Raw genomic sequence first — 12,321 nt, 5'->3', positions numbered from 1 at the left:
GTAGAATTACAAAAGAGCTAACTAGCCTTGTGGAAAGGTTCTAGTAGACCTTCTCGTCACCTCGACCTTCACATGGACAAAGTAGCCAAGGCTTTCTGAAAATGGGATTTTTTTCAGCATGCTGATTCTAGAGCAATTCCCATAAGTGGTGTTAGTGTATTATGCTCCTTTCTGCACAGAACTCTAGGATCTTAGCTGTCTTCTATGGCACTGTCATTCTCTGACAACATTTTTAGTATGCCTGATCACTGCTTTCATTTTAGATAAGAATACTAACAACAATATATTTTAGAATAGTAATCATGAACGTAACGGATATAAAGTTGTCGATACTGCTTGTTTTCTCTGTTGACAGCTAGTTTTGGTACAGTAGATGCACCTAGCAGAATCTAGCACCTGCTTTAATGATCTGTTGATGAACAAATGAGAAAAGCTCAGATTGGTTAGCCATTGGATTTGCATACTCCGTATTTATTAAATTTACACCAGTATGTTCCTGACAGGTAGATGCGGTACTAGGCCAGTATTCACTGAATTCTAACAAAGATCAAGGCACAGTTCCAACAAAATACGAGTCTACAAAATATGGAAGAAAACAGGAAATATGTGAAAACTAATTAGGGAAGTAATGCCCGGGCAGCATGGGGGACGCAAACCCAGTCATACTGAAGTAATTTCTTGGAGCAAAAAGAACATGGACAAATGTTTCAAGCTTTAGGATATTTTAGTATTGTTTCTGCTGAGGTATAGAATATATTTAGTAATGGCATGTGTGTTGAATTTGTCCAATTTTCCTCTCAGTTTTACATAAAAATATCCCATTAGTTCAATCTTTTGCAAGTGATAAATTACTAATAAGTGGATGCTGTCAGTGAATTGCATATTGTCAAGATTCATGTTGATTCAATGTCCAGTAAACAAGCAGCAGTTATAGCTCTATCAGAACTGAGCCCAATAATAAAAATAACTCGGTTTTATTCACTGCTTAATCATTAAACTCATTTCATATTGAGGAAAAATATGAGATGCAAGGTAGAAACTGTAGCTGGACTCTAGGAAACCTATAACAAAGCCCATGAAAGCTGCTCACTTAAATAAATAAATAAATTCTGTCTGGTTTTAGTGTGTTTGTAGGCATGCTTACACAGACAGAGAAAATAAAAGTAAACAATGAAATGTTAAAGAAGGTTGCAGAGGTTAATGAAGTAAAAAGAAAAAACAACACTCGTTTTCCTCAAAAGTGTTTCCTTTCTACGATTTCTCATTTCTGGCTGCTGCATAAGTCCCAGTAAGCAGATGCTGTGTTCCATTCTGTCCCTGTTGCTACTTCTTTGTGTGTTTTGGCTGTGTTTAGTTTGTCTTCTTTCCCAGAGGAAGGCCTGCTGTTTGATACACCTGTTAACAACACTAAACAGGTGGCTAGCCTTATGGGCTTTTTCACCTGCAGGCTTTTGGGTTTCTGGTCTGCCCTAGAATCCATTTGAGTTTTGTTACCTGTTTGGAAGTCATAGTTACAGTCATTGCGTGAATTATTTAAATGATTGGAATTTAAATTGATCAGAATTATACTTTATACTAGCAGATAGTATGTAATTTGAAGGTAAAATAAATCTCCATGCCCACATTTTCATTACAATTACAATATAACATGATATAAAAATATGAAGCTATTGCTGATGTAAAGACCAGGAATGAGTCTCTGCATTAGTAAACGACGAGCTCTATTTTAATTGTTTGTGGATAGGATGACTGGCTACTGCATCACTCATAGCTCGGCTAATTTTTAGAAGTTCCTGTGTCTTGGTATTGGCCTGGAAGTGTGCTCAACATGCTTCTGAATGTATAATCTGTGCACTTGTTTTTGAGTGTTTTTCTTAATGATCTTTAGCCAAAAAGTAGTTCTGATGCTTGGTAATAAGATGTGACAAGACAGTGGGAGGATGTAATTAGATGTAACTATTCATGTAAGAATAAAGACTAGTGATGCAAGAAAAACAAAACAAAACAAAAAAACCCACCTCACAATCTTACCCACAATCTTATGCCTGTAGTTTACCTAGATTTTGCTGTAATATACAGTTTAAACTAACATCAGCTGAGGCTGCACCCTATAATTTTTTATAAATCTAAGCATGTTCCAGTCATTACTTGAATCTGTTAAGTAATTGTAACAAGTTATTTATGATCAGGACCATTCAAATAAGATTGATAAATGGTTGAAGCCTGATATTGAAAATGATTGATAAAAGCCCAAATTAGATCACAGAGAAATCATATACTGTTAGAAGTGGGCAAGGTGAGTGTTAGAGGCAGGCGGATTGAGTTTGAAATAAAATTAATCGTAGTAAAACATGTAATAGCCACTAACTGGGAAATGGAAGTCACGCCAATAAACTAGAAATTGCTTCCTGAAATAACAAGTGGTAGGAATCCATTTCCAAAACCTTTTCTTTGTTCATAAACAGATGTCTTTGAACAATTTGCCCTGCCATACAGTGCTGGGCGTAACTAACATTATTAGTGCTTTTAATTCCTGAAAAATAGTGAAATTCGTACCCATCAAAGCTAGTTAATATAGCTAGTATTTGAAAATCTCGCTTAGTAATAGACTACCACAAGTGAAGCTGACAGTGAATTTCTAAAATTTACTGTTTAGCTATTTTCTAAGAACTAGTTGTTCCAAAGTTGTAACCACGATGAAGAAATTCCCAACATCTCTGTTTTTTAACACAGAATGAGTCAAACTAACGTGTTTAAGAAGGCTGTCGCAGAAATGAGTTAATATGACCCTGTAAAACTATTGCTGTTGATATACTACGTTCTTATTTATCACCCATAATATTTAAATGTGGTTTAAATAAATTCCATATTTCTTTTGAGTCTAGAAACAATTCACAATTATGCTGTGCATATACTGGAATAAATTGCTTACCACTGAGTCTTAGGATGGGAGGATTTCTTTGTTTGATACCTAACTGATAATAAACAACTTTGCCTTCATCATTTATTATTTTTCAAGAACTTCTTTGTCTGTTTTGGTCTCAATCAGTGGATTGTAGTGCATTTGTCCAGTCCATTGTATGTCTTTGAATCAGACAATACAGGGCCTTACTAAAACTCAAAGGCTTTTGTTTTGTTTAAAGCAGAATTTCCTGTTGTAGGTTTTTGTGTGTATGTGTTGTTGTTTTTTTTTTCCTAACAATAAAATCCACAGCATAATACAGCCCATCACTGGAACCTTTTTCTCCATTTTCTGCTCTCCTCTGTTTGTGTACTAACTGGTAGCTCTTTTTCTGGAGGCCTCTATGTCACTCTGGTTGTTCACGCCTTTGTTTCTCTGCATAAATGTGTGATGTATAGATAGAGCTTATGTGGACGTCAGCATTTCCAAACCTTGCATGTGTTGCATTGCTAAGCAACTTTTAGCAACACTTATCTCTCGTCCTTATGCCATCTGGAAAAAAAGGATTAGACAAGGAAATGTGCCAGAGAGAGACAAAGGCAAATCTAAGTAAGAGCTGGCTTAATTACTTAAGAGAATGAGTGACATTAATAGTAGGCAATCATCAGAATTGATTGAAAGTGAGCACAATGCCTTTACAGGTAGGGATAAGGAGCTGTTGAGAAAGGTAGCATATTTTATTCCCCTGCTGCCTTTTCCTTCCCCAGAGAAAGCAGCACACAGCTGAATCCTACTGCATGTTTTTTTATGTACGGTGATGCAAGATGAAAGCCCATATGATTTTAGTATCTCATTTTATACAATTCCAGTTACAGTGCGGGTTTTGACTCCTTTTTCCAGTTGCCTGCATTCAGGAGCGTGACTAGCTGACTGCTCTTTGGAAGGTCTCTTCCAATAGACAGAGAAGATTGTGAAAATGCCAATGGAGCTTGACACTTCTGTACATTAGAGCTACCAACAGTGCAGCTGCTGTTGGGATAACTGCTGAAGATAGCATCATGTGGTTTAAATAGTGGTGGAAAGAGTAGACCAAAGCAAATAGTAACAGAAGCGTATTTCCAAAGAACTTCTTTATCCGTGATTTTATCTTCTAGCTTAAGTCTATAAATGCAGAGGGTGTAAACAAAGTGTTGGAATTTTAGCCACTAACTGGAATTTAAACTGAGTTCATGCAAGTTTTAGAATTATAGTAGCACTTTGTTTTGTACGTCTGCTATGATCACACAAGTAGAAATCCAACCTAATAGAAGGAGCTCTTTAGATTTTAAATATCCTTGTTCTACAGTTCCTTATTTGCTTTAACATTGAAAGAATTGTTGTCTGATAGCTAAACAGGATTAGTGCCACATAGACTAAGTGTCATTTATTACTGAGATTTCTACTTCCTGGACCTGGACCCTTGACTGTACTTTCACCATTTTCTGTTGGGACCACTGACTGCTATTAGTTAACATCAGTGAAACTGTGGCGGTGAATTGGTCATCTCAACATTACAGTGTTGGGTAGGAAGGGATCCACTGGATAAACATGTTCATCGTGATGTTGTACTAGACTACATGATGACGTCCAAACGTAAGGTTGCTAGAAACCTTAATTTGGTCAGACCTTAGCTGTTTTAGTATTTGGCTTTGCAGCCTTAGGAATCTTTAAACTTATATTTTACATGAAGCATGAATCTTGGGTCAAATGCAGACCAGATTTAAATCACAGAAACTTTTCGGAATTATTTGGTATACTTTTTCACCTTCACAATCTTTAAAAGCAAAAATAATGCATGATTCTGCATGTGACAAAGCAGTTATTCATTCTTGCTGTGTAAATTAATGCCATGTAATATATGAACTGAAGGACCTCACATAATAGTATCCCACAGTAACAAACCTTGGGCAAGAAATGTTTGATTCTCCCCCCTATCCCTTTTAGAGGAGTGCCACATAATCCTTGGTAGTTGTGTGGTCTCCCATTCAACTTTTCACAAAAATGTTGGAAGGGTATATAAAGAGCCTTGAGGACCACCCACTTTGCTATTGAAAATCTGCTGAAATAATCCCTTCTTTATAATGTAGCTGTGTTGTAGTCAAAATTTAAAATCTGTGTGTATTTCTGTTTAAAGGGGCAGTGGAGAAATGACGTATTCAATGTATAGGGCACTATAATTCATTGTTCCAGTGACATCTGTGATAGACTGTGGATCAATGGCTGCCCTGCTGGTAAGTACATTCATTATGCTCTCCAGTTATTAACAAGACTTCGACATAATGCTTTGGTTGTCCTTCTTTTGATTCATATGATCTGACTATAGTGTTTAGTATCCTCTGAGTATTCCTTCTAGAATGCATAGTTCTTTGGAGCAAGGGGAATAGCTGTTTAAGCAAGACCCTTGCTGAAGGGAGGGAACTGTTCATTCAAATTAAATGCAGAACGACAGTGAGGTATCAAATGTTTTTGTAATTTTTTTATTGTTGTGATGAGGGATCTTGTGGATTTTTCATTTTAAGGTGAATTATTTTGGAATTTAAAAGTTGGAAAGATAGAAAAAAACACAACTTTGTATGTGCATGCGTGGTAGGTGTGTGTGCAAGAGTAGTCCCAGTTTAAATTGTCATTGGAAATATAAAGAATCGCTCAGTAGGTTATAATTTGTTAATTGCAGAACAGAAATTAATCTTTTCATAAAGCAAAGATATGAACTTGACGGCTCACTAGAGGTCCTTTCCAATCCAATTGACTTCTGCGTGAGGGTACTATACACAGAAGACAGACACACAGACACAGAAGTAGTTACACCTTCAGTGCAGCTGAAGGTACTCAGATCACATCCGAGGATATGATCTGAAAAACTTGAAATACAGCGTATATGTATGTCTCCTCCGTGTCAAGCAGCAACACGTATGGAGTACAGCTCTGAAGAACAGAACTGTGCAGTGGCCTACCTAAAAATACTTGTATGTCAAAATCTTTACTCGTCGGAGGCTAGCACCCTAAAAATGAAGTATTTCAAGAAAAAAACAGAAGAATATCATGAATCTCATTTATTTCTATCTTTAATATTAAATATACTTGTAATTCTAAATTCATATTTTCAGAACATGAAACAAAAATGTTTATTTTTAGAAGCATTTCCTATAAGTGAGTAAGTTTTGGTAGGTTTCTTAGGAGTCTCACAGTAAAGTACTTCTTTAATCCAGTCAAAGTTGGTAGTAATCAAAATTCATAGCTATGTTCAAACCATATAAAATGTTGTGATGGTCTGTTTCATGATTAGTTAGCAGATGTTAACTTTAACAGGCCTTTTTTCTGGCACTGTAAGCTGAACAATAAGGAATTGAATAGGTCTTGAAGAAATCTCTACACAATCATGGAAGTATTCTCTTCAGATTACTATAAGGATACATTTGAAGAGAGAAAATTTGTTCCACTCCTGTTCATTGGGTAGTTAGAAGACAATTTTCCCTTTTCTCAGCAATGCAATCATTTACATTCTGTATTAAGAAAGCATGGTATTCCTGTTTATCTTTAAAACTTAATTGTTTTTTTAACCTATTTAAAGTGCATTTATGTGGAAGTCAAGGTTATTTGCAGTATTTCAGTTTAAAATAAATGTCTAGATAAGTATTCCAAGCAGAATGAGAGTTCGGCTTTTCAAAAACAAAAAGGGAAAGATTATTTACAATGCAGTATCTGGAACAGTAAAAAAAAAAGGCTGTTTTTTTCCTGACAATTTGAGTAGAAAAGTGAAGAAACTTTCTTCATGAAAAGGAATGAATGTATATGTTCTTTTCATCCTTCTGGGAAGACAAGTCAGCTTTCATGTTGTGATTGCCCAAGCCAAATACAGATGATATTGTTTGCACTTTGCAAGACATTCACCATCACAAGGACTGGATATTCTGGACAGCAATTCACCTATATGTGTTTGCTAGCTTTCTGTTGGAATTTTTCAAGAAATTTTTGTACCAAAACTTCCAGTGATTTTTATCTATATAAGTGAACTTTTTAGTTGTTGAGCTGCTTTGATATTACTTTACCTTGAACATATGATTGCTTTCAATCTCAAAGTAGTTATATTTTTAAGATAATGGATTAGTTGACTACTCAACATTTTAGTTAACTGAAAAATGACAAAGTATCTTTGCATAGCATTAAAATAACTTGAGAGTGTAGGAAATTGCCTTTGTAACACAAACAGGTGGTTCTTAAGCGATTTTTTTTAAGCACAGTGTTGTATTTCTAATAAATAAAAACAAATTCATGACAACATATTCCACTTTGTAAGGGAAAGCTACCTCTCCTAGTGTTTCTTTTCAGTTATTTTTAATCAGGTAAAACATACTGCTGTGCAGTAAGGTCAAGAGAATTCAAGCAATAATTCCTATAGTCTCAATTCATTTACCAAGTATTAAATGGGGCCTAAAAGTGGAAATGCACTGGAGTCAAGATTTTTTTTTTTACCCTTCAATTTATGCTCAGAAGTGTTGCTGTTAATTCACATACTTCCAGCAACAACTTTGGCAGGTAAAGTTGGTACCATAAATAGAACAGTTACAGTACCTTAAACTGTGGGAACACTAGCTTCAGGAAAAAAGGAACAAACAAACAAAAGAAAAACACAGAAAAAAATAAATAAATAAAACAGGTACTCAGACAGATAGGCTTTTATCTCCATGTAAAAGCCATTTTACATTGATAACAAACATGTAAGCGGGACCCCACTTCTCTTATTACCTGAATGGTACTTAAGGATACATTTTTATGGTGCTGGCATTTTGAAGAATTAGGCTTTATGTTTGAATATTTTAATTGAAATTTTAAGTCTTCTGTTGAGGTCTTGTCCAGAGTGATTTTTTCATAAGATAGTGTTGACTTTACAGGTGTTTGTGGCAGCCATAGAGTGGGACTCTTCAGAATTAACTAATTGTCATTGATTGCAACAGATGGATTTGTGTTTGGGCAGGTACATTAGAAGGGCTGGTACTAGAAGGAAGTTAGATGAAGTAAGGTAGATGGGGTAGAAGGGGTGGGAAAAAATGCCTGGGAAACTGGAAGGAGGAAGGGAAGGAAGAAAGAAAATGAAGAATGCCTGAAGAGCTATTGAAAGATTCTTTTTTTCTAGTCTTTTTTTTTAATGATTTTTCTGATTCTGCTCATCTTTGCTTTTGGAGAGAAATGTTGGCTGACTCTCAAGGCCTCAGGAATAACTTCTGATGAGTAAATTATGATATCCTTGAGGCTTTCAAGTGTCACAGTACATTGTATGGATGTAATAATGCAGTGATGGAAAATCAGCCAGTCTTGTCCAGTATTGATGAACTGTCAGTGAAATAGTTTCAAAAGGTTTAGTTGTTTAATAATAGCATCTGTGTAACTGTCATTCAAGTATGGATGTTTTTCCATATTTCAGATAGGTAATGAGATCCACACCCGTGAAACTCATATTAGATGCAATTTCACTGGGAGGTCTCTTTAGTCACTATTTAGTAATGTATATCATGCACTGTAAAAGTTTGTTTCTATTTGTTTCATGATGTTGGCCAAGCAAATAAGCTTTGTGAAGCTCTGGTTTTTTCTTTCTACTAGCAATGTATTTTTACAACATTTTTCTTTCAGTATTACTTTCAGAGGCACTCTTCAGACAGGATAATAATGACTGCTTAAAGTAGCGTTAGATATTAGCTGATGTGGTGAGAGATTCTTTTATAGGCATTTATACACTGAAACTTGCACAGAAGTGGGAGGGTAAGCTTAATTTCCTCAGAGCATGCAGTAGAGTCAGGCTAAGCCTTCGTGTTTTCAGATGTAGTTGGATTTATATGTAGTTGGGAGCTGTTTTATACCTGCCAAGGCAGGGTGCCTGGGAAAAATGTCCTGCTTTCTGGCCACTATTTCTTCATCTAAGAAGCCTTTTTTAGACTATTTGACAAAAATGAATGTGTAACTTAATTCAGGAACAGCATCAGATGACACACAGGCTGTCATATGTTAGTTTAAAAAAATTAAAAAAAAATAGTTACCATAACAACTGACTCACCGATTGTATTTCTGAGAGAAAATATCATAATCGAAAATGTAATAGGTCAGTCACATGCATCTTAGTAGTGTTTTCAGTGAAAATGCATGTAGAAAAAGAAACATTTTTTCATGGACAATAAGATTTATTTTCTTATTCAGGTAAGGTTTTGATAACAAAAATAAGATCATGCTTCTGGGATAATTATGACCCTTATTAGAAGCAGAAGCAAGTAGGTCTATTTAAAGTCAACAAGAACTCTGAATATTTAATTTCTAGTAATTTTAGATAGTCTTCTGTCTGGACAGCTGACCAGACAGTATTTGTGTTAACAAATGGAGTAGCAACACTATCAGGAGCCTTTTTTTGCCTTACTTATTTTTTTTAATCTCAAAGACTCAGAACAATCTATTTTTCGTTCACTGTTGAGAGCCTGATTCTGTTCATGCTTGAAGTCAATAGAAGTTCTACCTTTGACAATTGTTTTTGCATGATCAAGCCTTAACATGATTCATTTTATATTTTGTCAGCTTCTCTGAGTTAACTTCAAAGCCCACTTCCCCCATCCGTGTTCCCTCCTTCTTCACTGAAGCCCTAAGTGCTAAAACTCTTGACATGATCAATAGAGGTAGCCTGAGGATTGTCAAAGACTTCTTTGAAGACTTGTTATTAATTTCCACTACAGACAAATATTCTGCTGAAAAAAGCTTTTGACTCTACCCACTGTTTCCTGTGGGCACTGATAAATAAAGAATTTCTGAGAAGCTAGATTATTATAAATCTGGTATTTCATATGTCCCGTTGGGTGGACAGCAAGGGGAAACTGCAGGTATAATTAGGTTTCTCCTCTATTTTATTGTTTAATTTTATTATCTGACCTGTTTCAACTAGCAATTTCTACTTTTTAGCCTATGGATATTTATTGTCATTTTGATCATTTTATCTGGAATTTCATGTGAACCTGTCACTGAAATAGTATATTTCAAAAGTTAACAGCTTGACTTTTCCATGTGATATGGAAAAAGAACTATTGGGTTTTAGATTCGCGTAAATTAGTCATCTAGGGAAAGAAGTTTATCATCCATACATAAATACAGTATCTAAACTGTCTACAACAATTTTATTTTCTGAGCAGTTTCTCTTTTCTCTTAAAGTTTTGAAAAGGCAGTTAACCTTAGTTAGGGTACAAGAATGAGTATTCGTTTGAGCCCACAGTTACACATTTCATTGATGTGCAGCCCTTTTTGGGAATCCCTGCTTCCCATCCCAGCACCACAAGGCAGACAAGGGATACCACATAATCCCATGGCCAGAGCACGGTGTCTTATAACTAACTATCTGTAGTATCTTGAGATCCGTTGTACTCGCTGGAACAAAATGTGTAATAGGTTGCTGTTCATCTCAAGATTTTGAAGTGACACCAGTAAGTGGAATGCAACATCTGTGTTTTCCACTGCAGTTTCATTTAATATTACTGAAAAGGATACTGTTCAGATTTATAAGTCCACAAATTGACTTAATATTTTAAAAGTAAAGGGCCTAATTTGCATTCTAAATATCTATCTACATACATTTTAAACTCTACTACTCAATAATGAAAAGATTATTGTAATGGAATTAAAAAAAAAAAAAAAGTTGAATGTTTCCTCAGCTGCCTCTGTAGCAGCTGGAACAAAATATTACTAGTGCTTATCCCAGATCTTTGTTGTATTGCCAGGGTTTTATGTGAACAGTAAAAAAAAAAAAAAAAAAAAAAAAATCTTTGGCGTCAGAAGCACTGTTATAGCTACCTACAGAAATTACACTGTTAGTTTGAGCCTTTATTTGTTGTATGTGCACAATAATCTTGACAAATTTGAGGCATAATCTATGTGAAAACTGCAAAAAATAAATTTAATAACACTGGAGGTAAAAGTGTGCATACTTTGCATGTTTGACAAGAACAGGTATAAGGGTCCACTGACTTTGCTGTGGTCTTCTGCACAACTGTATATAATCTGAACCAACTTCCCTGTGCTTCACACAGGTCTGTCTTTAATATCATCCTTTTTAGGTATGTGTTTGTCTGCTTTCTTTTCTCACTTCTCATGGACCTTTCACTCTGCTGGAAAAATGTGTTATTTCCAGATGTCAAAACAATTACTGTACATATCCCTAAAATAGGAATAGACATAAAAACCACCACCACCATCTATAATTATTTTTTGGCTTTGAGGAGAGAGACCAACAAGACCAGCAAGTGAAACTTGCTTTATTGACACATGTCCTAATAGGTGGAGAATGGGGAGAAAGGAATACAAAAGCTGGGACCTTCAGTTGGCTGCTACCTTGGCAGAAAAAAATCAATTCAAAAAAGCAAAGCCATGGTCTTCTAAACTCTTATTTAAATGCCTGTGAAACTTTACAAAAAAAAAAAAAATTTTCTAGGATTCAATAATTTCAAGTCTGCGATAATTCATGTGAATGTGGATTTATATGATCAGGTTTCATAGATTGTCCTTTGGCAGGTAGAACTTAAGTTTCTGTTGGTGCACTTTCAGTGCAGCTGTGAGACATGTCTCACTGAATATTTTAGTCACAGAATTGTACCATAAGGTGGGCTGCAACACGTCCTGGTATTAAGCAGTTCTTTACCCAGGGATTTTAGTCTTTAAGGTGTGAGTTCCATTGCAGTCAAGCTCAGCTGCATTGGCTCCTTGATCTCAGTTCAGCAAAGACTTTCATAAACCATCTAAAGTGTTTTAAAAGAGTTTTAAGCATATTTTTATACGTTTTGTGTTGGCTTGTGTGGATGAATAATCTCAAGATTTTATCTTATTCAAGGTTTATATTGCAAAGAATATTTTTTTTAAGTTAAGGTGGAGTACACTTTCTTTTATTTCCATAGGGAGAACAATGAAAAAGAGTATAAACCATTTATAGAGGAAGGTGTAGCCTAGCTGGAGGTAAGATACTAAGGAGAACAGCTGTTAAGTGATTTTGCATATTGTACCTTTGCATATTTCTACCTATTTCTTCTTTTATTGGTGGAGATGGTGGTTGATTGTTTCAAGCATTTTATATACGAAGAAGGTAAACAGAAACAGAAACCCTTGTCTTTTACTTGATTGAATTAAATGTGTTCCATTCAGTCATACATCTTGCATCTTTTTAAACTTCTTTACAAATGCATTGTGAACCTTTTGCAGTGTAGTACGTTTTCTTAAGCTTGTATTTACAGTGAATTAAAACCTTTGATAAAAATGTCTTTGCAAACAATTTATTCTGTTTTGTCTGAACTTTTGAAACAATTATCAATGATTGCTTATGGCAAATGAAATGAGCTGGATGTATGCATTCACACCCATAACCT

The sequence above is a fragment of the Anser brachyrhynchus genome, assembly GCF_964034855.1.
Source record: "Anser brachyrhynchus genome assembly, chromosome: 21".
Taxonomy (NCBI): Eukaryota; Metazoa; Chordata; class Aves; order Anseriformes; family Anatidae; genus Anser; species Anser brachyrhynchus.
This window is presented reverse-complemented; position numbering follows the sequence as displayed.